The sequence below is a fragment of the Phyllostomus discolor genome, chromosome 3 (genome assembly GCF_004126475.2).
Source record: "Phyllostomus discolor isolate MPI-MPIP mPhyDis1 chromosome 3, mPhyDis1.pri.v3, whole genome shotgun sequence".
In the NCBI taxonomy this organism is placed as follows: domain Eukaryota; kingdom Metazoa; phylum Chordata; class Mammalia; order Chiroptera; family Phyllostomidae; genus Phyllostomus; species Phyllostomus discolor.
In genome coordinates, this window is record NC_040905.2 from 163,315,574 (window position 1) to 163,341,453 (window position 25,880).

General features: G+C 38.2%; 1 protein-coding gene across 2 annotated transcripts in view; it reads left to right on the forward strand.

Annotated features, from left to right (window-relative positions):
- LOC114490703 (histone-arginine methyltransferase CARM1-like) overlaps nucleotides 1–25,880 on the forward strand; it is a 230,287-nt gene that overhangs the window by 16,027 nt on the left and 188,380 nt on the right. The gene's annotated exons all lie outside the window — the stretch shown is intronic.

The window sequence follows — 25,880 nt, forward strand, 5'->3', positions numbered from 1 at the left end:
TTAACGCCCAACTGACATCAGCAGATAGACCTTCAGACAGAAAATCAACAAGGAACCAGCAGCCTTAAATGACACATTATACCAGATGGATTTAATTGATATTTTTAGAACATTTTATTCCAAAGCAACAAAGTATACATTCTTTTTAAGTGAACACATGAAACACTTTCCAGGATAGCCCACATGTTAAACCGCAAAACAACTCCCAGTAAATTCTAGGAGATTGAAATCATATCCAGCACCTTCTCCACCACAGGGGTACAAAACTAAAAATCAATGACAAGACAACAAACTGAAAAAGCCCCAGGTGTGGGAAGCTGAATAACATGTTACTGAACAATGAATGGGTTAACAATAAGATCAAGGAAGAAATCAAAAGATGTACATATGGAGACAAATGAAAATAAAACCACAACAACCCTAAATCAAAGGGACACAGCAAAAGTAGTCCTAAGAGGAAAATTCACAGCAATACATTCCTACATCAAGAAACAAGAAAAATCTCAGTGTCCCAGGTTCGATTCCCAGCCAGGGCACATTCCTGGGTTGCAGGCCATAACCCCCAGCAACTGTACATTGATGTTTCTGTCTCTCTCTCTCTCTCTCCCTCCCTCTCTCCCTCCCTTCCTCCCTCCCTCCCTAAAAATAAATAAATAAAAATATTAAAAAAAAAAAAGAAACAAGAAAAATCTCAAACAATCTAACCTTATACCTAAAGGGACTAGGAAAAAAACAATAAAGCCCAAAGTGAGTAGAAGAAGGAAATAATAAGGATCAAGAGGGAATAAAAGAGAGTTTAAGAAAGACAAAAGCTCAACAAAACCAAGAACTTGCTCTTCAAAAAGATAAGCAAGCTAAATTAATCTATAACCAGACCCATCAAGGAAAAAAAAAGAGAGGACCCAAATAAAATTGGGTAAAGAGAACTGACACTATAGAAATAAAAAAGATTATAAGAAAATACTATGAACAATTATACACCAAGAAATTGGACAATCTGGACTAAATGGTTAAATTCTTAAAACATACAATTCTCCAGAATGAATCAAGAAAAAACAGAAAATCTGAACAGACTGATTACAAACAATGAAATCAAAGCAGTAATAATAATAATAGTAATAATAATAATAATTAATAATAATAAAACTCCCAACAGACAAAAGCCCTGGACTAGATGATGCCACAGGTGGAATTTACCAAACATTCAAAGAACTAACACCTCTCCTTTTCAAACTACTCCAAAAAATTCAAGAGTAGGGAAGACTCTCAAGTTCATTTTACGAGGCCCACATTATCCTGGTCCAAAACCAGATAAAGACTCAGAAAGAAAATTATAGGCAAATATTCCTGATAAACATAGAATAAAAAATCCTCAACAAAATATCAGTAAACCAAATTCAACAATACATTAAAAAGATCATATACCATGACCAAGTGGGATTTATTCCTGGGATGAAAATTTGGTTTAATATCTACAAATCAATTACCACATAAACAAAGTAAAAAATAAAAATTATATGCTCATATCACTAGGTACAGAGAAAGCTTTTGACAACATCCAGCACCTCTTTATGATACAAATTCTCAGCAAAGTAAGAATAGGGGGAACATTCCTTAACACAATACAGGCCATTTGTGGCAAACCCATAGCTAAAATCGTACTCAATGGGGAAAAACTAAAAGCATTTCCCTTAAGGTTAGAAGCAAGATGGAAATGTCTACTTTTACCACTCTTGTTCAACATAGTACTGGAAGTCCTAGCCAAAGCAACTAGACAACCAAAAGATGTAAAAGCCATCCTAATTGGGAAGATGACATGATACAAATAGTGAGCTCTAAGGATTCCACTAAAAACTGCTAGAACTGATAAATAAATTCAGCAGAATATCAGGATACAAAATAAATATTCAGAAATCAGTTGTATTTTTATGCACTGATAATTCACTATCAGAAAGAGAAATTTGAAAAAATTCTATTTACAATTACATCAAGAAAACACCTAAAAATGAATTTAACCAAAGAGGTAAAAGACCTACACTTGGAAAATTATAAGACACTGAAGAAAGAAATTGAAGAAGATAACCGGTGAATGGAAGCATACACCATGTTCATGGCTAGGAAGTATTAACATCATTAAAATATCCATAGTACCCAAGCAGTCTATAGATTTATCACAATCCCTGTCAAAATACCAATGCTATTTTTCACAGAACTGGAACAAATAATCCAAAAAATAAATGAAACCACAAAAGATCCCAAATAGCCACAGCAATATTGAGAAAGAAGAACAAAGTTGGAGGTATCACACTACTTGATATCAAAATATATTACACGGCTATAGTAATTCGACCAATATGGCACTGGTACAAAAACAGGCACATAGATCAACAGAACACAGAGCCCAGAGATAAATCCATGCCTATATTGTCAATTAACATATGACACAGGAGGCAAGAATATACTATGGGTTAAAGATGGTGTGTGTAATAAGTGGTTCTGGGAATATTGGACAGATACATGCAAAAGAAGGAACCACCTTCCTAAACCATATATAAGAATAAACTTAAAATGAATTAAAAACTTAAATGTTCGTCCTGAAACCATGAAACTCCTAGAAAAAATATAGGCAGTAAATTTTGACATTTCTCTTAGCAATATTTTTTCTAATATATCTTCTGAGGCAAGGGAAACAAAAGGAAAAATTAACAAATGGGATGACATCAAACTAAAAAACTTTTGCACAGCAAAGGAAACTATCAAAAAAAAAAAAGAAAAGACAGCCTAAGAAATGGAAGAAGAAATTTGCTAATGATATATCTGATAAAGGGTTAATATCCAAAGTTTGTAAAGAACTCATACTACTCAATACCAAAATCCCCCTAAACAATCTGATTTAAAAAATGGGCTGAGAGCCTGAATAGACAATTCTCCAAAGAGGACATAAAGATGACCAGTAGACATATGAAAAGATGCACCATGTCACTATTCATTAGAAAAATGCAAATTAAAATGAGATATCACCTCACACCAGTCAGAATGGTCATCATCAATAAATCCACAAACAACATGTCAGCAATGATATGGAGTAAAGGGAATGCTCATGCCTGTTGGTGAGAATGTAAATGGGTGCAGCAACTCTAGAAAGCAGTATGGGATTCCTCAAAATATTAAAAATGGGACTGCCTTGTGACCCAGCAATTCCACCTCTGATTATATATACAAAGAAACTCAAAATAATAATTCAAAATGATATATGCACACCTATGTTTATTGCAGCATTATTTATAATGGTCAAGATATGGTAGCAACCAAAGTGCCCATCGATAGACAAGTGGATAAAAAATCAAGGGTACCTATATACAATGGAATAATACTTGGTCATGAAAAAGAACAATAGTGTGATGATTGCTGGAGAGAAGGGAATATAAGGGGACTAAATGATAATGGAAGATATATAATAAAGAGTAAATCAAAATAATGCTGAAGCAAACACAAAAAGTAGTATCAATAAATTTTTTAAAAGAATGAAATCTTAGCATGTGTGACAGCATGGATAGACTTAGAGGATATTGTGGTAAATGAAATAAGCCAGTCAGAGAAAGACAAATACCATATAATTTCACTTATATGTGGAATCTAGAGAATAAAATAAATGAACAAATACAATGTAAACAGACTTTAAGATCCTGAAAACAAACTGATAGATGCCAGATAGGAGAGGGGTTGGGTGCTGGGTGAAAGAGGTGAAGGAATTAAGAAGTACAAATTGACAGTTACAAAATAGTCCCAAGGATGTAAAGACAGCACAGGGAATAGCCACTCATACTGTGATAACTATGTGTGTGGTGCCAGGTGGGTACTGGACTTACTGGGGGATCATTTTATAAATTATATAAGTGTCTAACCACTATGCTGTACACTTGAAACAGATATAGTATTAAAATGTCAATTGTAGATGAAAAATAAAATTAAAACAAGTTATAAAAAATCATGACACTACTTTATGTTACTTTATGGAAAAGAAAAACTGAAAGAATAAATAGCATGAATAATTTATTTTAAATGCAGCTTTAAAAAGTGACCTAATTAGAAGCAGAAACTCTAAACAGAACAATTATCACAGAAGAAAATGGGGAAAAATATTTTAAAGAGTTCCCCCAGTAAAAGCAGCAGACCTTGGAAGTTTCAGGAATAGTCTACAAAAATTCCTGCAGGTCAAAGCATTATGAATACTTAAACTATTCCAAAGCAGAACAGTTGACATCTTTCAAATTTGTTTTGTGAAACATTATTATTGATCCCCAAACTGATGATTTCATAGAAATGTATTAGTTATAAAAATTGCTAACCAATCTAGTTATGACTATTGGTACAAAAATTTAAAGTAAAAGTTACTTAACAGATTCCAACAGAGTATTTTAAAAACAACCAATTAGGTTTCATCCTTAGACTATTAAGAAACCATTAATTTATTATGTTAATTGATCTAAGGAGAAAACTAGTTGTATGATTTCCACAGATGTGGTGAAGACCCTTGCCTGCTCCAGGTCATCCTGCTGTGTTGTCAGGATCTGTACCCAGTGCCCCTGGTGGGAGGTGGCGCCCCCAGGTGGCCTGCCCTGCTATCAGCCGTGCTTGTGTGCACCCGGAGGAGGTCCATAGGAAGGAAAGAGTAGATGAGTGGGTAAGGACTCTGTTTCTGTCTGCAGCTTCCAGGGATTCTAAACTCTCATGTTAGTTCACCTTTAGTCTTTAAAAACCCATTACTCTTTCAATTGATTTTATTTCCTGCTTTTAATATTCCCCTAGTCTGCCAGGAATAAAACAATTTGTCTCTCCCATCTCTCCTCAGAGGGATTTGTCAACTTTTTAATTTCAGTTTGCATGGTTGCTCTGTAACCTCAACCTTAGGTTTTATAGAGAGAAATAGAATATTATAATGTTATATGTACATATACATGCACGTGCATATGTGCACATGTGTGTGTGTGCACATGTCCACATATATAATTGGCTTGTGCATTTATGGAGGCTAAAAAACCCCATCGTGTTCTAACTTCAAGCTGAGACCCTGGAGAGCCAGTGCTGTGATTCAGTCTGAGTGAATGTCCGAAACCCAGGAGTGTAAAGGGCAGGAGAGGATCCACGTCCCAGATCAAGTCACCGGTCAGCAGGGGCTGAATTCTCCCTTCCACTACCTTTTTATTTTATCCAGGTCCTTAAAGGATTGGACAATGCACACCACAGTGGGAGGGCAAACTGCTTCACTGATTCCACCAATGCCAGTGCTAATTTCATCCAGACTCACCCAGAAATAATGCCTAGCCAACTCTCTGGACCCCCAGTCACGCTGACACGAAGACTTAACCACCATGCACATACATGTGTGATATATGTAAATAGTGAGGGTTGGAGTGATGTTCTTCACCCTGGACTCAGGAGCTACAGTTTATGCATCAGTGTAACAACAGCTAATCGCATATAACTCTCCTATTAACACACTCATTATTGGCTTAAGCTAGACATATCAAGTTACATTAATTGGAAGATTTTCTATTTTTTTTTTGTCTTCTATGTAAAAAGAATTTCAATATTTACTCTTGGTTACTCCCTAGTGGTAGCATTTTGAAAACAACTGAGTATTTATTAGAAAATTATTTGACAGTATTTCGGATGTGAAAGAGGAGCTCTAATTAATAAGCCAGTACACAGAGCAGAAACAAATCCTTTGAAGACAAATAAATCTTGCTGTACTAAAGACATATGAAGGAAAAATCATCAAGCTTCTTGTAAACAGAATACATTTCTGAGAATAGTTGCTAACCTGAAATTCTCACCTCAGAGACTTCCTAAGGACAGCTAGGGCTTTGGTTTGTGTTCCCCGAGTTCCTGCCCCACATGAATATTGGGTTTAGGGAGAAGAAGGCAACACAAACCAAGCAGATGCAAAATTAAATGCCAAGCTGGACGATTGAAAAGTCTAGTCTTTTAGAAGTGCATATAGCAACAATACTGTTGAAATTCATGGTGCATTTTCTTACACTTCATCTCTCAGCCTCTATTCTATAATTGTTTCTCTGGGTTTCTGATTTATGTATTTATTTATTTATCAATCTTATTACTAAAAAAACCCTTTCTTCTGATTCTGGTTCCTCTCAGCCATCATTCTCATGTCTAACTTTGGCCTCACCGTCACCACCTCCCACAGTTCTTGTTTCTCTGAGTGGGTCGGACAGTCGAGTGCTTCTGTGGGTAAACACCCCTCATACAGTGAAGCCCCGTTCCATGGCCAATGGTCCAAATCAGACCAGGACCTCTACACTTCTGCCTTGTCCTCTGGTAGTTCACATCTGTATTTCATGGTGGCTTTTTCTGGGTTAGTTTACCTTCATCTAGGTCAATTTTACACTTCCTTGTTCACTCAACCTGATTTGTGTGTTGATTATCTAAACTATGTATGTATATTAATGTTACCCTCGTGTAGATGGAATCTGTGTTTGTCTTAGGAGGCACTAGTGGGTTATCTGTGGTATTGCTCTCTGTTTATTCCATTTCCTCAGTAAATTGTAAATTCAGCTCAGGCAAGATTGAAACTGCCCATTGCTTAACTTGAAAACAAAGCTCAATTTCATGCTTCTTGGGAGGAGGCAGTAAGGCCTTGTATGATTCTGGTGCCCTCATTGTGAGCTATAATTAAGGTATACCCTTTAGTAGTTGTCTGGAAATGCTTGAGTCTAGATATACTAAGGATGATAATGAGTTGGATAAAAAGTGATTTTACTGGGTTTTTGAAAGAATACACATAGCAGGTATCATAGCAAGCATCAATATTAACTATTCTTATTATCTTTTCTATTGGGACTGAAAAAAGTATGTCCATAATTATTTAACCACCAAGGACTCTTTGATCATCCACATTTATCACTGATGACGTAGGTGACTGACACTTAAGTGGAACAAATTAACTGTGACACTTGACACACTTTCAAAATGCTGCCTCCTTCCTGGCTCGCAAGTCTGTTAGATCAGACAGGCTGTCCTGTGAGTGGGTACTATCTAGTCGAACATAGGTGCTACCTCCATTTTACTTCTTCCTCTTTTTCTTTCCAAGTTCAACTTATCCACCACCTTGAATTTTCACAATTTTTCTCTTTGCCTCCCAGTTCTTGAGTGATGAGGGTCTTAGTTTTTGGACCACTGTAACAAAATGCCATAGACTAGTGGCATAGACACGGTAGAGATTTCTTTCTTGCAGTTCTGGAGGCTGGAAGGAGGTCAGGATACCACATGTTTAGGGCCTGGTGAGAGCCCTCCTCTGGGTTACAGAGGGCTGGCTTCTCACTGTATCCTCACGTGGCGGATGGAAGGAGGTCTCAGTTATAAGCCCCCAGTCCCATTCATGAGGGCTCTGCCCTCCTGTCCTCAGCACCTCCAAAAGGCCCCACCTTCTCATTCCATCACTTGGGTGTTCGAATTTCAACATGTGGATTTTGGAGAGACACAAACATTTATAAATGGCAATGTTATATTTTTGAAACAACTAGATCTTAGGTTATGTGAAAATTTTGGCTGTATGTAACACATCAAACTTCAACTATTCTTTGAAAAAAAAATTGCCTTAAAAATCAGTTTGGGTCAGCAACACCAGGTCAGTTTTCATTGGATAATCTAATTTTTAAAATCCTGCTGTTTTGTTTCTCTTAATCATGTCATACCAATTTGTACTTTAAAAGTTTTCTGTGTGAATTAAGAAGTGTTATTTAGCAAAGGCAATTATTTGATTACCTCCCCGGTGCTAGTCACAGCCTGGCATTTAATCTGGATGAGGTCCGCAGACCGCAATTTGAACAATCAGGGTAGTTTTCTGTAATTGCAATAAATCATATCATTAACCATGGCAGACTTTCCCTCCCACAGATTTTTTTTTTCAGTAACAGTTAACTCCTGAACTCCGTGTGAAAGCCAGATTTCACCGTAGTCAAGTGAATTTCATAGTCAGCTGGCAGAATATAAAGACAGTGTCTGTGTTGGAAAAACACGTATGTCCCAAGAGCGAAGCCTGAAGAGGTCACTTTTACTTTAAGAGATGGAAGGCTCAAATGAGTGTGCCACACACAGAGGCCATCTGAAAGAATGATTGTGAAAGGACTGTCTGCTACAAGGCTGTGTATTTCCTGATGGAGAAACAGACGGAGAGCAAGATGCAAGGCAGACTTACATTGTTACATTTTGGTCGTTTATGTAAAACATACCTGCTACTCTATTATGGCTTCCTGTGATGAAAAATATGAAAAGAGAAAATATTTTATTTTCTTTAGTTTTTATTTGTTAACAGAGAGAGAGAGAGAGAGAGAGAGAGAGAGAGAGACCTGTTGCCCTACTTATTTATATATTCATTAGTTGATTCTTGTATGAGCCCTGACCCAGGATCAAACATGCAACCTTGGTGTATCGGGACGATACTCTGGCCATCTGAGCTACCAGGCCAGGACCAGAGAAAACATTTTAAAAGGAACATATATTGCCATTTTATGTAAGCTCATTTTACAATATGTCCCTTTTATATTTAAAAAATTGACAATGTTCGAGGCCCTCCTATCTTAACACTTTTATCTTAATACTGCCCTGCCCAGTGTTTCCTGTGCAGCCTTGTCTCCTGGTTTGCGCTTTCGGTGACACACTTTGCTCCGCTGCCGGCTTTCTCTGTGGAGGACGAGCGAGCTCACGTGTTCTTGCTCTGACCTTATCAGTGTTGTTAAGCACATGTTCTTCTCATTATTGTTGTTCTGACCATTTATATTTTGTTCCATCTCTCTCTTTTGCTTTGTCTATAAATTCAATAAAATAGTGTAGTATTATGATGATCTAAATTATGCTTTAAATGGTGCCAAATACTAGTTCGGACTTATAGAGGAAGAATTAGTTTCACGTCTCTAAACCCTTGATAATCAAAGAATGTCCCGTTATCAAGGACTTGTTGCTGCTTTTAAATTTCTTCTGAGCTTTCTTTCCATTGCTGAGTTATTCTTGGCTTTACTGAGTGCTGTACCAGGCACATGGGAGGTAAATCCTCTGAGTCTTGCATGACTCAGACTGTGTTCATTTTGTCCTCAAATTAATTTCTGACTACGGGCTTTACAGTCCTAGCTTCATAATTACTGTCCACCGACATTTGGGTGCATTTCCACAGTCTTCTAGTCTTTGGTTTTGTGTCAAGAAGTCTATTCTCAGTTTTACCTAGTTTTTTATGGTAGTCTATCTTTGTCTTCTCTGTAGTAGTTTTATTTTTCTTTCTATACTTGGTATTCTGAAATGTTATGAATCTTTAAAAAAATTCTTTTAAAAATTATCTTCATTACCATTTGGTAGCATTTTACCTTTTTGATTTTTATACCATTTTCATGATCACCTCATTCCATCCAGACATCTTTTTTATATTTCATTCCTCAATGACTTTCCTTATTATATAAATACAATATCTTTCCTCCTGTTAACTTTTTAAAAAGTTTCTGAACACAATGATATATTGAAAAGTGGGTTTAATGAATAACTAACACCCCCCAACTAGATTCAACCATCGCTAACATTTGGTACAATATCCTTTGTAATCTCTATGTGTACATCAAACCTCCTAAAATATCCTCCTCTTTTTAGTAATTTTTTTCTCTTTCTTCTGGTGTCAGTTCTGATTATTTCTCTTGGACATTCTCTTTTGTGCCATTGGTTTTCCTTAGTTTATTTTGCATTTGTTGTTTATATTAGTTTTAAATTTTTTAAAAACCACTAGATTGATTGGCGGGTCAGCTGGCATGAGTTTCCACTGGCAAGCCTTTGTGTTTCCTCCCGTTTTGCTCAGTGAGTAGCCTGGTCACGGGCTCTGGGCAGGAGGGTGGGTGTGTTGGTTGGCAGGCTTCACCTTCGGTGCTGATCGTCAGAGGTACAGATGCCTTCAGGGCTTCAGTGTCATCATTACTGGGCAGAGTGATCTTTCCTTTTTCCCTCCTACGTGTCTGTTGTGTGATCCAGAGTTATCTTCAGCTTTGCTTGCTTGTCTGATACGCCCCTACACATAGCACGATTGTGGAGTTGGAAGAAGGGACCTTGCTCTGATAGATAGATAGATATTTTTTACAAGAGCACGGCCTGGGTTTTGGCCCCAGGTAAATACCTTGTAGGGAACCTGTGTGCGGCACACAGCACACACAACTGTATGTGGTGACCTTACCTATAGCCAAGACCTAAGAGCCTCCCCAGAGTGGAGTTCACTTTTAAAAGCTCTGTAAGGGTGAAGGGAGATAGATGGAAGGCTGTAGTGGCCTTTCTAGTACTCACGCCAGTTCCCACCTAGATACAATTTCTCCATGGCTACCAGCAAATTTTTCCTAGGATTTATAAATACAATGTTTTTACTTGTCCAACCGCGGGGGGTGGGGTGTGAGTGTAAGGCTTCAGTCTTGAGGGAAATTACATGATAGGTCATGGACGTCATGGAAGCAGCTTCTGGAGAGGAGGAAGAGGGGAGGGCTAAAACAGAGATTGCATGCCCACGTGCGAGGTGAGAGGGGCGAGGGTAAAAGCCGGGAAAGGGTACAGGGTTAGAGATGGTGTCTGCAGATTCATGTCAATGGAGGTGAACCCTGAAGCCACGTTGTTAGCGAGCTCCACGGGTTTGCCACTTGGGATGTACTATTCAAGAACAAGACGTGTTTGCCATCAGGTGGTTTTATTTACTGGCAGCAAGAGAAGGAGGGTGTTCATATCCAAAGTTCCGTCTCCCTGAAGGGAGGCTTAGCCATTGCTCATATACACTACTTAGTTAATTCCGTCTTGATTTCCTCTTCGTAGTTCACTACACTTACCCTGATGGGCTCCTGTAAATGAGCTCATCTTGTTTACAACTGCATCTGCAGAACACTGTGCTGCATTCCAACACTGAGCAAGAGTAGCATTTAGTAAGAACCGCCCAGACCTCGAGACCCTTGTCCTGTCCAACAGTGAGGGCGAAAGACACTGAGGGGACAGATGCAGGGAGTACACTTTGGCAAACACACCAAGGGTGGGAAAGGCAAAAAGAATTTATGAAGTTCAGAGAAGAAAACAATACAATTTAGGTGGGAGTTGTTGTTACTGTTGTTATAGTAGGTAGTTGGGAAGTAGGTATGCCATTTTATGTTACGTTTGTCCTGCATTTATAGCTTCACGGTTTCTCCATTCACCTAGGACAGAGTGAGAACTGTCGTGCATGACACCCACTGGCCTCCAGGGTCTGGCACCACTTGGCCTCCAGCTCCCCCACCAACCCCCAGCGTTACTGTGCACTCCTGCATTTCCAACCTTGACCACCGTTTTCTCTCATGTGCCTATACCTGTAAACATAAGATTTTATCTAATTGTTTTTCATCAACCTGAAAAATACATTTGCCTCCCCTTGTCCCTAGCTAGAGAGCTGTTTGCCACTAAACCCATTCCCGTGGTGAGTTGATTTGTTCCTCCATCCTCCTCCCCCTGTATGTTGCCCTTAAATTGTATTGCGTTTGTTTAATTGCTCTTAGAGAGCTATTTCCTTCCAGAATTGTCCTCATCATGACATCCACATGACTTGATACTTAACAGGGAGGTGCTCAGTGATTGTCAGTGAAATGGATAAATAGAAATGGGTCCACAACCCACCCATTTCTAACCCTCATTCTCTGACACACCCTCCTCCCTTTTGGCCCTCTTTTATATTAACAACTTTAATTCTTCAAACTCAGAAAAACCCATCTGAAGGTAAGTCAATCAGGTTGAAAGACTTACCTTCTCAGAGGATACCACAGCAGTCTATTTATTCCTTTGTCCATTCAATACACACTGTGTTCTAGCTACTGGCAGAAACACTGGGGGTGAACAAAAGCAGACCCAGTTTCCACCTTCTTAGAGCTCACTGTTTAGAGAGAGAAACCGACACTAATCACATGATTGTACAGACAAGCGTGATCTTGTTCTCCAAAGGAAGAATCCGTGGTGTTGAGGGAACCTCTGAGGGGGCGGTAGGTAGTTGGGAAAGTCATGGAGTACTGCTTCTGGGAAAGTAACTCCGGAGCTGAGATTGGAGAGGGGAGAGAGGAGAGCAACCCACAGGAGTAAACAGCACATGCAAAGACCCTGAGGCTGGCGCAGGGACTAGAATGCATTAAAAGAGGCCAGCAGCCCCTGCCGGATGGCTCAGTTGGTTGGAGCTTGTCCCATATGCAAAAAGACTGCAGGTTCTATCCCCGGTCAGGGTACATACCAGGGCTGCGGATTCAATCTCCGATCAAGAGCCATATAGGAGGTACCCAATCGATGTCTCTCTCTCAGATAGATGTTTCTCTCTCACTCTCCCTTCCTCTCTCTCTAAAATTGATAGATACATCCTCAAGTGAGGATTAAAAAGAGAAAGAAAGAGGTCACCAGGGCTAATAGAGAGGAGCAAAGATGAGCACATTGAAGAAGATGGCGAGCAGTTGGCACTCCGTGTCCTCTGGGCCCTGCTCAGCAGCCTTTGCCCGGGACCAGGCTGCCTGAGTTTGCACCCTGCTCTGGCGCTTACCTCCCAGGTGGCTTTAGAAAGTCTCTCTGTCCCATTTTTCTCTGTGTCACATGAAGATTATATTAGTACCTGTCTTAGGATTAAATGCGTTGCTATGAAGAGCATTAGAGCCGTGCTTAGCACACAGCACTGTGATAGCTGTCAGCTATTGTTCTCTCTCTCCTGGGCATATTGCCAAGGTTAGATGCGCTGAAGTATTTACTAAGTCATGAAGTCATGGAAATCATGTATATATGAAATATAGATATGCCTCTGATGATACATATATGTATCTACATATATAAAATATAGAAGATCTATACATACATGCATTTTATAGGTGTTATATGTGTGTGTATATATATCTATTACCAGTATATATTTTATATATGTGTATATCTATATCATCATTGGCATATATTTTATTTACATGCATATATATTTATCACTGTAGGTATTTATATGAATGTATACATACACACACACATATACACATATGTAAGTATATGACTTCCATAACTTTGTGTAAACACTTGTATCTAATCTTACCCATTTTTATTTTGGTAATATGCCTGTGAAAAAAATTTTATATTGAAAACTAGAGAGAGAAGGGAAATTAAAGGATTGTTTCTCTAATTTTCCCTTTAAAAACTATAATTTTCAGACTTATGAAAATTTTGATACAGTTAAAACCTCTGTGTAAAAGGATTACTTATTCCTTTCCATTTTCCACCCCCATTAGGAGCAGGGAGACCCTGTAGGTGGCATTTTCCTGTAAGCTAAGCAGTGGAGTGCTTCAAGCACCTACATACATTGATCCAGCACGTCTTGACCCCTCAAGTCAAGGTAAACGTGCAGTAGCAGAAATCTCGCTGATAAAAACGCCCTTTTTCAAGTCACTAACTGCTGCTAAGACATACTTGCATAAAGGGTATAAAGGGATTTCATTTCAAGCATCATTGAGTTGTGAAGGTAAGAATTATACATAATTTGTTTCATTGGAAGTGTTATTTAAGTGGCCTTATTGATTTTCATTGGTGACCACATATAACTTGTAACATTATTTTCAATGATCATTTTGATAGCAATTGTGTTAAAATAGCATCCAAAGGACAAACAGGAAAAAAGAGAGATTTCATTTAGAACTCCTTTTTTGCTGAGTTTTGTGCTATTTGGTGAACGTGGAGCCTGGAGTGAGTGAGTGAGTGAGTGAGAGTGTGTGTGTGTGTGTGTGTGTGTGTGTTCTCTACAAGGATCACCAAGTGTGGTATCTTTTAGAAAGATATTAGCTTCTGAATACATTTGGACCATGAAATAATATTACTCTTTGTCTCCCTTTGTCATTGTTAATTAGGGAAAATTGCCAGACTCCCCAGTGGCAGCATGTCTAATTTAATAACCTGAGAATCTGATGCTTGAAAATATAATGAAGTGTACTAAATACCGTGGCCGTTTTATAATCACTGATACAAAACATATTGTAGCTAATATTTACTGATTAGAAAAGACTTTTATAAAGCACAAAATATAGTCAGATGAGAACTACAGCTCTATCTGCATAATTTAATATAATTATCCATCAGGAAATTGTTTTTGAGGATGGGCTGGCTTACAGGCTAGATTTTGAAGATGAGGAAGATCAGTCAACAATACTGTGCTAGATTTTTTTCTTAATTATGTAAAACACACACACACACACACACACACACACACAAATACATTCAGTGGAAGTCTTTTTTTTTGGGAAAGTTTGAACTCTTTGGTTTTCTTTAGCAGCCTAAATGATCATCCTAACAGAACAGGCCATTTTATTTGGTGTTTTGGTATATTGCATATACTGCCCAAACCAATCAATATTTCTACTCACTTTAGGAAAGCCAGTCTCTCCCAGTATTTTCTTTATTTTAAAATATTACATAGGTGGCATGGTGGAATAGGAGGACTTGTTTGCACTGAATCCCCAGTGTAGTCCTACCTCGTTGCGTGACCTCAGAGGAAGATGGAATTTGGCAGGTGACTTGACCAGGGAATCTCAGTTTCCTTATCTGAAAACACAGGTACATTCATTATGGGGATTAAATGAGATTTCATTGTAATGCACTTTACCTGACACATCTGAGGGAATCAGATAATGGTTTTTTCTCTTCTAAGCCCCCTCCTGAGGAAGTAACCAACCATGATGGGGGAGCAGTGGCACATGAAGACTGAGTGTAACCCGTGACTCTGACGCAAAGACACCATTTATTTATGTGTACGTGCCCTGTATGCCCGGGAGGTGGTTAAGGGTGGTGATTCGGAACTTGGAGGGGAAGGAATTCAAGCTTGGGTGAGCTTCAATCCTGGCTCTCTTCCTTATGGGATTTGTGATTCTGGTGAGATTCCTTAATCTCTGGGAACTTAATTTTCCTAACCTGTAAAATGGGGACAGCAGTAGTACCTACAGGGTTAAACAGTGAAGGCTGAATAAAGTGAAGCACAGAGAAACCTCATGTGCTCAGGGACACATGGACGTTTTCCCATGCCCTTGTACTTCAGACGTTTCTCTCACAGTCCACACACCCTCATGAAGCCTTTTGCTTCACTGTTCTACCCCTTATTTATGATATTGACATCATCTAAAGTTTCCTTATGGTAAACCATGGGTTTTTATTCCCCATTTAGCAACCGATTTGACTATGCAAATATTGCAAGGATAGTTTTACTAGTTTGAATGGATTTGTGGTTGGTAGTAGAGTCAGATTTTCTTCCTGTTAATAGTAAATGGGTTTGAGAGAAGGCAGAAACTAAAGTAATAACACAGATTACTCCAAAGAATGAACATGCATCTTCATAGTCTCTCCCACATTACAAATTTTGGGGTACTTTCAGAAAGTTGAGAAGATAGAGGCTCCAACGTTTTGCATGTTTCAAAACATGTTCACATTTTTTCCTTAGCATAGACCAAAGTCTCTGCATCTGTCCTTTGCTTGTTTCATATGCTTTTCTCAATGAACATTCATTGAGCACTCAATAGGATGCAAAGGTTTGGGTGTGACTCCCACCCTAATGTGTTCAGAGTAGCGGGTGGAGAACGATGGGGACAGGCACAAGTCACTGCAATTCCCTGTATTAGGGCAGTGTTGGAGAAGTGCAGAGGTGTTATGGAGACAGGAAGAGGGGTTCCCCTGGCCTAGCCTGGGGAAAGAAGGAAGGGAAAATTAAAGGTGATGAATAGGGGTTGGGTCTCAATGAGAGACGGTTCTACACTCCTAGGAGATATTTAGAAAATGTAGAGTAGGGGTGTCAAACTCATTTTCACCAGGGGCCACATCAGCTTTGCAGTTGCCTTCAAAGGGCCTAGTATAATATTAGGACTGTATAAATGTAACTACCCCTCAACTAGGGGCAAGGAGCTTGGCGCTGCCGCCAGGTAGAAATAAATTGCCCGGCCGGATGAAACAAGGTGGAGGGCCGGATTCGGCCTGCAGGCCTTGTGTTTGCTGCCTGTGATGTGGAGGCATTTTGGTTGTCACGATGATTAGGGAGTGGCATTACTGGCCTTGAGTGAGTGAGGGCAGTAATGCTAGATGCCCTTCAATAAACAGGACAATCCCACATGGCAGAAATTTTTCTTTCCAATGTCAGTGGTGTCCGGGTTGAGAAACATTGAGGGCTGAGGGGAAACAAATGGAGTGGTATTAATGTCCTGTGTATTCCATAGGGTGGGGGGAAAGATTTGTTTTGAACTTGTAGCAGTTGTGAAAATAAAGGCAATTAGAAAGCAAGAATAATCATTTTTCCTGTTTGTTGCTTCTGTTGGAATGCCTTGAGCTGGTTTTTCAATGCAACAACTTTCCCAAAGCCTAATTGCAATGATGTGCATTGGTTTGAATATGCTCTTGGAGAATTAGTCCACTCACAGCACTATCAGAAGGATGAAAACCCCAGGAAAGAACATTTCCTGTTTTTATTTTCTTTCCACAAACTGCCAAGTTAAGAAGGGGCCAACTCTAAAACAGTAGTGACATTCTGAACCAGAAAATCTGTTTTTCTTTGCTTTGATACATTTTAAAATAAAATAGACTTGCTCAGATATCTAGAGCCATTAATAGAGTTGTCCATGGCTATGGTCTAAAGGAGGGAAGACATCAGAGAAACAATTGAGCTGTGTCCAAGCAGGAGGAGGCAGAAAGGAGGTAGAGGAACAGGAGTCTAGGAGCCTCTGGCCCCAGGGTACAGCCTGTGCTTATGGGAGGTATAGCCCAATAGCGAGGGAGCAGACAAGGAGCCTCAGTATTTCGGCAGAAGCGGAAGTCCCATGATGATACATGCAAAGGTTCACACTCTGCTCTACTAAGTTCCAGCGGTCTGCAGAGTTGTCGTGCAGGTCAGAGCTGGGGACAGGGTGGAGAGGTAGACAGGCGGGAAGAGGAGGAAGGACAGGCGGGGTCAGCCAGTCCCTCCCATGGCCTTTCTGTAGCCGTCGTCTCTCACTATTATGGAAATAGTTCTGTGTAAGGTTTCATTTTAAAATAAGAGTTATCCTTTTAAAACTGTTTGAAAACCATGAGTATTGAAAAGACCATTGGAATGCTCATTCCCATGTCAGCTAATCATTTAGAAATTAGCCTGTCGTGCAAGTTCAGTCAAATGCCTGGGCCTCTCTGTGCTTTTTTTTTCCCTTCTCAGCTGGGAGATGAGGGGTTCATCTCATCTGATGAAATTTCTACATTTCTTCCAGCTTTAACAGTCTGTGAATTTTTGAATATATTAGTTTACTGCGCTGTCTGAAGGAGAATGATCTGATAGCCTAAGTAAGGGCTTAGTCATAACTACTGACAGAAGACTCGCACAGAAGACCTAGGAGACTCTGGGTTTCTGATCTGAGAGTTACAAGAGGCGTGAAATGAAAATGAGGTTATTTCTGGAAATTCTGTTTTTTGCATTCACAAGTCCCAGTGGTTTCATTAAAGCAGAACATCTCGACAAAGAACAGGAGCCCTAACTCATCAATTTACCCAGTGTTCTAGTTCTGGTCCTTTCCTGGGACAATGAGTGGGCCAGCCTTCCTCTGGGTAGATGTGTTGGCTTTTCTGGAGTAACCAAATTTTTTTACAATGGGATGGTCAGAAAAAGAGTCCTATCAATTCATGATAAATGCTTTTAGTTAGTTAGATGGAATATGGAATATACTTTTACTTTTTAAAGAATCCTCTCTTTATGGCTGTGCTTCCCATGCAAGGATCTGGACACATTGTTCAGCCTGTCTGTTCTGACAGTCTGTTCCATACATTTGTTTCCCATTTTCCTGCAAGCAAAAAAATCGTGTTACTTATCTGACCTCCATTCATTTTAGGCACATTACCCTGGCTGCAGGTTCAAGTTGCGTGTTAGGGAGCAGTCCCGCTGGGTTCTGCTGTCATCTCCTTTATTTGCTGGGGCAGGTCCCTTGGCCATTGCCCAGTAATTTAAAATGGTTTTGCAGGATTGCTGGGTTTCAGCTTGCTCTCTGCTTGTTTTGAAATATACTGGCTGGCATTGTAGAAGTTTGTTCAAGATGATCTCTTCATTAAACAGAAAAATGAAATGTCCGGGGAGAAGAGCGGAGCCTAGCACACCTTTATGCTGTGATTTCAAGCCCACACATTGGCATTTGATTTAAGCCTCACAGCAACCCCATGAGGAAGGTATTATTATTATCATCACCACTGTTATCATTTATTATTTCATAATTATAGCTGAGAAAATTGAGGCTTAGGGAGGTGAAATAACTTACCCCAAGTCTTATAAGCCAATTTCTATTGCTTAGTAAACTTTCTTAGCTAACATCTATTTGGTGTTTGTTTGTAGAAATTATAAAGGTATATGGAATATGTTCTTCAGTCACACATGTACTTCTGTAGTCTAACATCCCAGAGATCTGTACTACTATAAGTTGCAAGGAGAGTGCATAGCTTTTATTAGATTAATGCACACTCAGGCCTGATGAAATGTCTTAGACTCCAGATGAAATTTGACTATTACTGTGTCAAAGCTTTGGGTTTGGGCTGGCAGAGTAAGTGCAGCCTGAGCCATAGCCCCTTAGCCACAAGTGCAAGGCCACAGCACGGCCACCGAGGTCCCTTAGTTGTGTTTTGTGATTCTGCGGTCAAGGACACTCCATCCAGTTCCCTTCTTTTGTTATACCTGAAAACAGCCCAGAAACCTGGTGTGTCATTTCTTTCAGTGAGTGCTTACAGACCAACAGTGAGAGAAAAGGATTCATCAGATGTTGCTTTTCAGCCTTTCTGTCAGGGGAGCGAAGTGGGTAGGTGGGTTCAAGTGGTATCAGTTATCGGTGCTGGTTTGTTTCCACGGCCCAGCACAACTACTCCCTTTGGAATGTTGTCAGTGTTTCACATTTCCTGATGTGGAACCCTGCAGTGCTCAGGGTTGCCAGTATGCACAGGGACCCAGTAAAATAGCACATCATGAAGGTGCTATGGCTGGTGTGTGCCAAGTTCACCTGGACTCTCCAAGAAAGATTGACACAAGTTTTCCCTCTTCTGGCATCATCAAACCATATAAACAACCTAAAATTCTTATCAGAGGTAGGTAAGGTAAATCATAAGTGAATAATTTCCACAAACTCTGTACGGTGCCCAATACCTTCCTTCTAGTGCATGCATTTACTTCAGTTTATGCCAACTTTTTGCATTTTTAACATTGTTCAGTTGTTATTTTTTTGAAGATTTTATTTATTTGTTTTTAGACAGGAAGGGAGGGAGACAGAGAGGGAGAGACACAGCACTGTGTGGTTGCCTCTCACACGCCCCCTACTGGGGACCTGGCCCACAACCCAGGCATGTGCTCTGACTGGGAATAAAACCAGCGACCCTTTGGTTCATAGGCCAGCACTCAGTCTACTGAGCCACACCAGCCAGGGCCATCAGTCATTATTTTTAATTTAAGTTCATGTATGTGCAAATTGTCTCTTAAAGTTTTTTAAGCAGAGTTATGTTCATTTTCCAATGTAAAGTTTTGATATTTTTCATCTCAATGTTGAAGTATGGCAAACTCATTATGTAAGGAAAAGAGGAAACTATAAAAAGGTGGGAGTTGCACAAAACCAAAATATTCCATAAGATAATCATCACTAAAACTTTGTGCTTCTATGTGTCTTTCTGTATTTTTATACATATTTGTTTTTACAATGTACATAAAATCGGTGCTCTGGTTTTTTATTAATCATAACAGTAATTTTCCATACTGAAAAATAAAAACCTTTCTAAATGCCATTCTAAGTACAATAAATCTATGGTTTTGTACTAAGAACTATCCAACATAATTTCCAGCTATTAAACTAAGGAAGAAGAAGGGTTCTAAATATTTTTAAGGTCATAGAGTTTCAGCCAGTAGCCCACTTCATAATGATGAGCTATGAGGAGCTTTAACCACAGGTAAGCACAGTGCAGGCCCCACCACACAGGGTGGCCAGGAGCCTGTGAGCTGCAACAGAGCCCACTGTGGCCCTGCCGTGTGAGGCATTAACCTCTCTGAGTGGAGGCTGAGAGTGTCCTGGTGGTGACAGGACAGCAGCTCCTCACCAGCCCAGAAGGCCTTACTCATAGACTGGAGGAAAATTCATTCTGCCTTTCCTTCTAGAGTCAGGGCCAGGACAAGGACACCTGCTAGAACAATGATTATTCTGGGAAATTCTAACAAATTCAATGGCAAGTGTCAAAAGTAAAAGGAAAAATAAAATAAAATTTATAGATGATATAGTTGTCTAGAGAAACTCAGGAGAATCAACAGGAAACGTAATGGTATCAAGAGTTAAATGACTAGATTAAAAATGAATATAAAAAAATTAACATTACCACAAATCCTCAATTTTTAAACATAATACTGTTCTCAAATATTTTCACCTGAATATCTATCTATAAGTACAATGAAACTTCTTTTGTCCCCAGGTATTCTAATATGAAAATTTTATATTGTGAGTGAACATCCATAAACCTCAAACCTAGATTGTATCAGTAACATTTGCCTATACTTGCTTTATCACACATCTATATTCATTAATCTCTCCATTTATGAACCCACCTTTGTGTTTTGACACATTTCAAATTATTTGTAGATTTCCATATATTTCATCCTGAATACCTCAGTGTGCATACTATAAAGTTCAATATTTGTTAACCCCTTTTTCCTCTTTGTTAGTAAATTTTAGATAAAATTCAGCATGCCTATTATAAAATTAGATATTTTTACTATTTGTTGGTAAAATTTACATAAAATAAAATGTATAAATTTTACATGTGCCATTTGAGTTTTGACAAAATCTTCCATCCATGTAACCCAATCCCTATAAACCTGGAGAGCATTACCAGCACCCCAGAAAGCTGCCCAGCTGTGCACCTGTCCCTTCCCCCAGAGGCAACCACTGTTCTATTTCCCTGCGAATTAGTTTTGCCTGCCTTCTATGCGGAATCGCGCTGTATGTTGTACTCTTTTGTGTAAAGCTTCTTTTACTCAACATACTACTTTTGAGATGCATCCATGCTTTTTTGAGTCTCAGTACTTTGTTCCTTTTTGTTGTTGGATTGTATTCCATTATATTGAATATTATATACCTCAGTTTGTTCATACATTTTTATTGATTTCCAGTTTCTGGCTATAAATAAATAAATAAATAAATAAATCTGCTATAAATATTCTTATACATAAAATGGCTTTTGATGGACATATATTTATCATGCAGAAATATGTAGGACTGGAAATTCTGGGTTATAGAGCAAGTATTTGTTGAGCCTTACAAGAAGAAGTGCCAGGCTTGTTCTGAAGGGATTGTACCACTTTGCACTCCCACCAGTGATGCTCGAGAGTTCTGGGCGCATCACGTGTTCACTGATAGTACTTCAGTGTTCTTAATTTCAGTCATTCTGGCATGCTTTAGTAGTGTCTCCTTGTGGTTTTAATTTAATTCTCCTGATGACTACTGACGTTGAGAACTTTTTCAGGCACTTTTTGCTATACATATTTTCTTTTCAGAGTTATCTTTTTAAGTTTTTTGCCTGTTTTGGAGGGAGTTGTTTTTTATGATTGAGTTGTGGGAGTACTTTTTAAATCCTGGGTGCCAGTATATTGCCAATTGTATTGTTTTGAGGATATTTTCTTCTAGTCTGTGGCTTGCCTGCTCACACTTTAGACCATTAAGTGTGATGTTTATTGAGGTTGTTTTGTAGATGCACTTTATCTGATTTAGAGGTTTTTTCTGTTCCTAGTTTGCTGAGAGTTTTTCTAGTCAGTGATTTTTGAATCATTCCCATTTCTGTTGTTGTTGTTCATTGAAACATTGCAGTGTTAATGTGACAAATTGCAGAGATTGATTTTTCAGCAGTAAACCAGCCTGACATTCCTGGAAAACCTAGTTGGTCATGATACCTGTCCATTTTTCATACTGCTGTTTCAGTTTGCTTTTATTTGGTTAACAAAATTTGTATCTCTGTTCATAAGGGAAACTGGTCCATAATTTTCTGTATCTTTGCTTCTTTGTCAGAGTTATTCTGAATAAGCATGACAGTTACACTGGCCTCAAAAATTACTTGAGGTATTCCTGTTTCCTCTATATTCTGAGTTTTGTGAGTTTGGTCTTATTTTTTTGCTTTAAATGCTTGGCATCAAATTCAGCAAGAAGACCATCTGAGCCTGTGAGGATGAAGTGTTCTTTAAGGTTTTTAATAACAAAGAAAAGTTCTTTATTATATATAAGGCATTCAGATTTTTTATTTCTTCTTGTGTTAGATTTGGTAAGTTGTATTTTTCAACATATTTCTTCATTTAATCTAAATGTTGAATTTTGGATTTTTAAAAATAGTAATTGTTATTTATTTTCATTTTACTTCTATGAGGTCAGATGACATGGTCAATATAATTTATGCCTTTCAGAATTTTCTAAACTGCATTTATGGTCCATGATATGGTTATATTGATGACAGTACTTTGTATACTTGGAAAGAATGCATATTCAGCAGTTTGGGGGCATGTGTTCTGTAAATATCAGTTATGTCAAGGTGGTTGACAGTACTGTTCATATCACCTATGCTTTTACTGATTTTTTGTCTAGTCTGTCAATTTTTGCTTCATGTATTTTGAAACTCTGTTACTAGGCACATACACTTTTATGATTATTTGTCTTCCTGATGACATGGCCTATTACATTATGAAATTATTCTCTTTCTAGTAATATCTTTTTGTTGAAATATACTTTATCTATAGGTATACCTTATCCACACTTATACTTACTGTTTGCATATATATGTATGAATTTTTACTTCTATTTATTTATTTTAAAAATCCGTTTACCCCATCATATTTGTATCTTTATATTTAAAGTGTTCAATATGGATAATCTCGGCCCCTTAGGGTCTTTAGTCCATTAACATTTAATTTAATTGTTGATATGATTGTATGGACGTCTATCATTTCATTGTTTCTTTGTCCCCTATTTAGTTTGTTCCTCTATTCTTTCTTTCTTGCCTTCTTTTGGATTATTTAAATATTTCTAAGAAAGCCATTTAAATTTATCTATTCACTTTTTAGGAATATTTCTTTGCAGTTTTGGGGGTAGCTTTAGGAATTATAATACGCATTTTAAGTCTTCACAGTCTACTTAGAATTATTATTGTGCCACTTATATAAAATGTAGAAAATTTGCAGCCATACCATTTAATTTACTTTCCTATTGTTTATGTTGTATTTGTCATACGTAGCACATATCCATATGTTAAAAACCTTAGAACACAATGCTATACATCTTATTTTAAATTATCATGGCTATTTTAAGCAATTGAGAGAGAAATGATATTTTTATTAAAACATATTTATCATTTCTGAGGTTTAGCCTATTTTATAGTGAAAGTCTTCTAACAACAAAGTTCTGTAGTTTTCCATTGTCTGAAAATATCTTAATTTTCCTTTCTTTGTTAGAGGATATTTTCTCTGGATATAGAATTTTAGGTTAGTGGCTCTTTTTTTCCTTTTGGTATATTAAAGATGTCCTATTCTGTTTGAATTCTGTTGTTACAGACAGAAGTCATTGATAATTCAAACTTCTGTTCCCCTGAATGTTATGTGTCATTTTTCTCTGGCTACTTTCAAGATTTTATTTTCATACTTTTCAAAAGGTTAGCTAGGCCATTTTTGATATTTATTTTGTATTTGCTGAACTTTTTAACATATAGAATGTTGTCTGCTGTCAAATTTGGGAAACATTCCTTCATTGTTTTTAAAAATATTTTCTCTGCTCTGTTCTCTCTCTCTTCTTTTTCTGATACTTAAATTACATGCACACTAGATCTTCTCATATTTACCCACAGTTTATTGAGAATTTTTTCATAATTTATGAAATATTTTTCTCCATATTGGATCATTTTTATCCATTTACAAGTTTGCTGATTGTCTCATTCTATTATCTGTAAGATTTTACTTTCAAATATTTTATTTTTTAATTTTAGACTTTTCTTTGCTGTTTTTATAGTTTCTGTTTCTCTGCCTTCTTCCCATCTCTTAATGCATTATAATTATATATTCCATTATTTTCTTGAGCGTATGTAAGTAGCTGCTTTGAAATTTTTCTGCTCTGAAAGCAGAGCTAGAGCCGAGCAAACAGCATTGTTCCCTCTCTGACCCCTCCCCCACATACAGCACCACAATGCAAGGAAGTGGGTTGCCCTGCCCTGATGAATACCTAAGTTTCCATGCGTTACAACATAACAGGTGCACTGAGACAAAGAAATATGGCCCAAAGAACAGATCAAAACTCCAAAAATAGAACTAAGCAATGAAGAGATAGCCAACCTATCAGATGCAGAGTTCAAAACACTGATAATCAGGATGCTGACAGAAATGGTTGAGTATGGTCCCAGAATAGAGAAAAAAGTGGAGACTATACAAAGTGAAATAAAGGAAAATATATAGGGAACCAACAGTGAAGGGAAGGAAACCAAGACTCAAATCAATGATTTGGAGCAGATGGAAGAAATAAACATTTAACCAGAACAGAATGAAGAAACAAGAATTAAAAAATATGAGGAGAGGCTGAGGGACCTCCAGGACAATTTTAAACATTCCAACATCTCAATCATAGGGGTGCCAGAAGGAGAAGAGAAAGAGCAAGAAATTGAAAACTTATTTGAAACATAATGAACTTCCCCAATCTGGCAAAGGAAATAGACTTCCAGGAAGTCCAGGAAGCTCAGAGAGTCCCAAAGAAGTTGGACCCAAGGAGGAACACACCAAGGCACATCACAATTACATTAGCCAGGATTAAAATGAAGGAGAGAATCCTAGAAACAGCAAGAGAAAAGGAGACAGTTACCTACAAAGGAGTTCTCATCAGACTGTCAGCTGATTTCTCAAAAGAAACCTTGCAGGCCAAAAGGTGCTGGAAAGAAGTATTCAAAGTCTTGAAAGGCAAGGACCTATATCAAAGATTACTCTATCCAGCAAAGCTTATTATTTAGAATGGATAAAGTGCTTCCCAGATAAGGTCAAGTTAAAGGAGTTCATGATCACCAAGCCCCTATTATATGAAATGTTAAGAGGACTTATCTAAGAAAAAGAAGATGATAAAAAATGTGAACAGTAAAATGACAACAAACTTACAACTATCAACAACTGAACCTAAAAAACAAACTAAGCAAACAACTAGAACAGGACCAGAATCACAGAAATGGAGATCGCATGGAGGGTTATCAGTAGGGAGGGGGAGGATGCAGAATCGGGGAAAAGGTACAGGGAATAAGACGCATAAGTGGTAGGTTTAAAAAAGACATGGGGGTGTTAAGAACAGTATAGGAAATAGAGAAGCTAAAGAACTTATATATATGACCCATGGACATGAACTGGGTGGGGAGGGCATGCTGGTGGGAGGGGCAGTTCAAAGTAGGGAAGATTAAAGGGGAGAAAAAATGGGACAACTATAATAGTATAATCAATAAAATATACTTTAAAAAATAAAATTTGGTCTGCTAATTCCTCATCTAGATTATCTTGGGAACATTTTCTGTTCCCAAGTGTTTTTTCTTGGTGAGCAGATTACTTTTTTCTATTTGTTGTATCATGTACATTGTGAGTGTTATATTATGGAGCTTCTGATTTTGTAGTATTGTTTCAAAAATTTTTTTTGTCTTAAGCAGGGAGGTGTCTTGGTTGGACCCACACTTCTGATTTTTGTTTGGAAGCCTAAATCTCAGTTTAGTTTGTTTTGCTTCAACTAAACTGTTTAGTGCTTATCCCGTGTGTGTGTGTGTGTGTGTGTGTGTGTGTGTGTGTGAGTGATTTAGCTGTCAGCAGGTGTTTGTGCAGT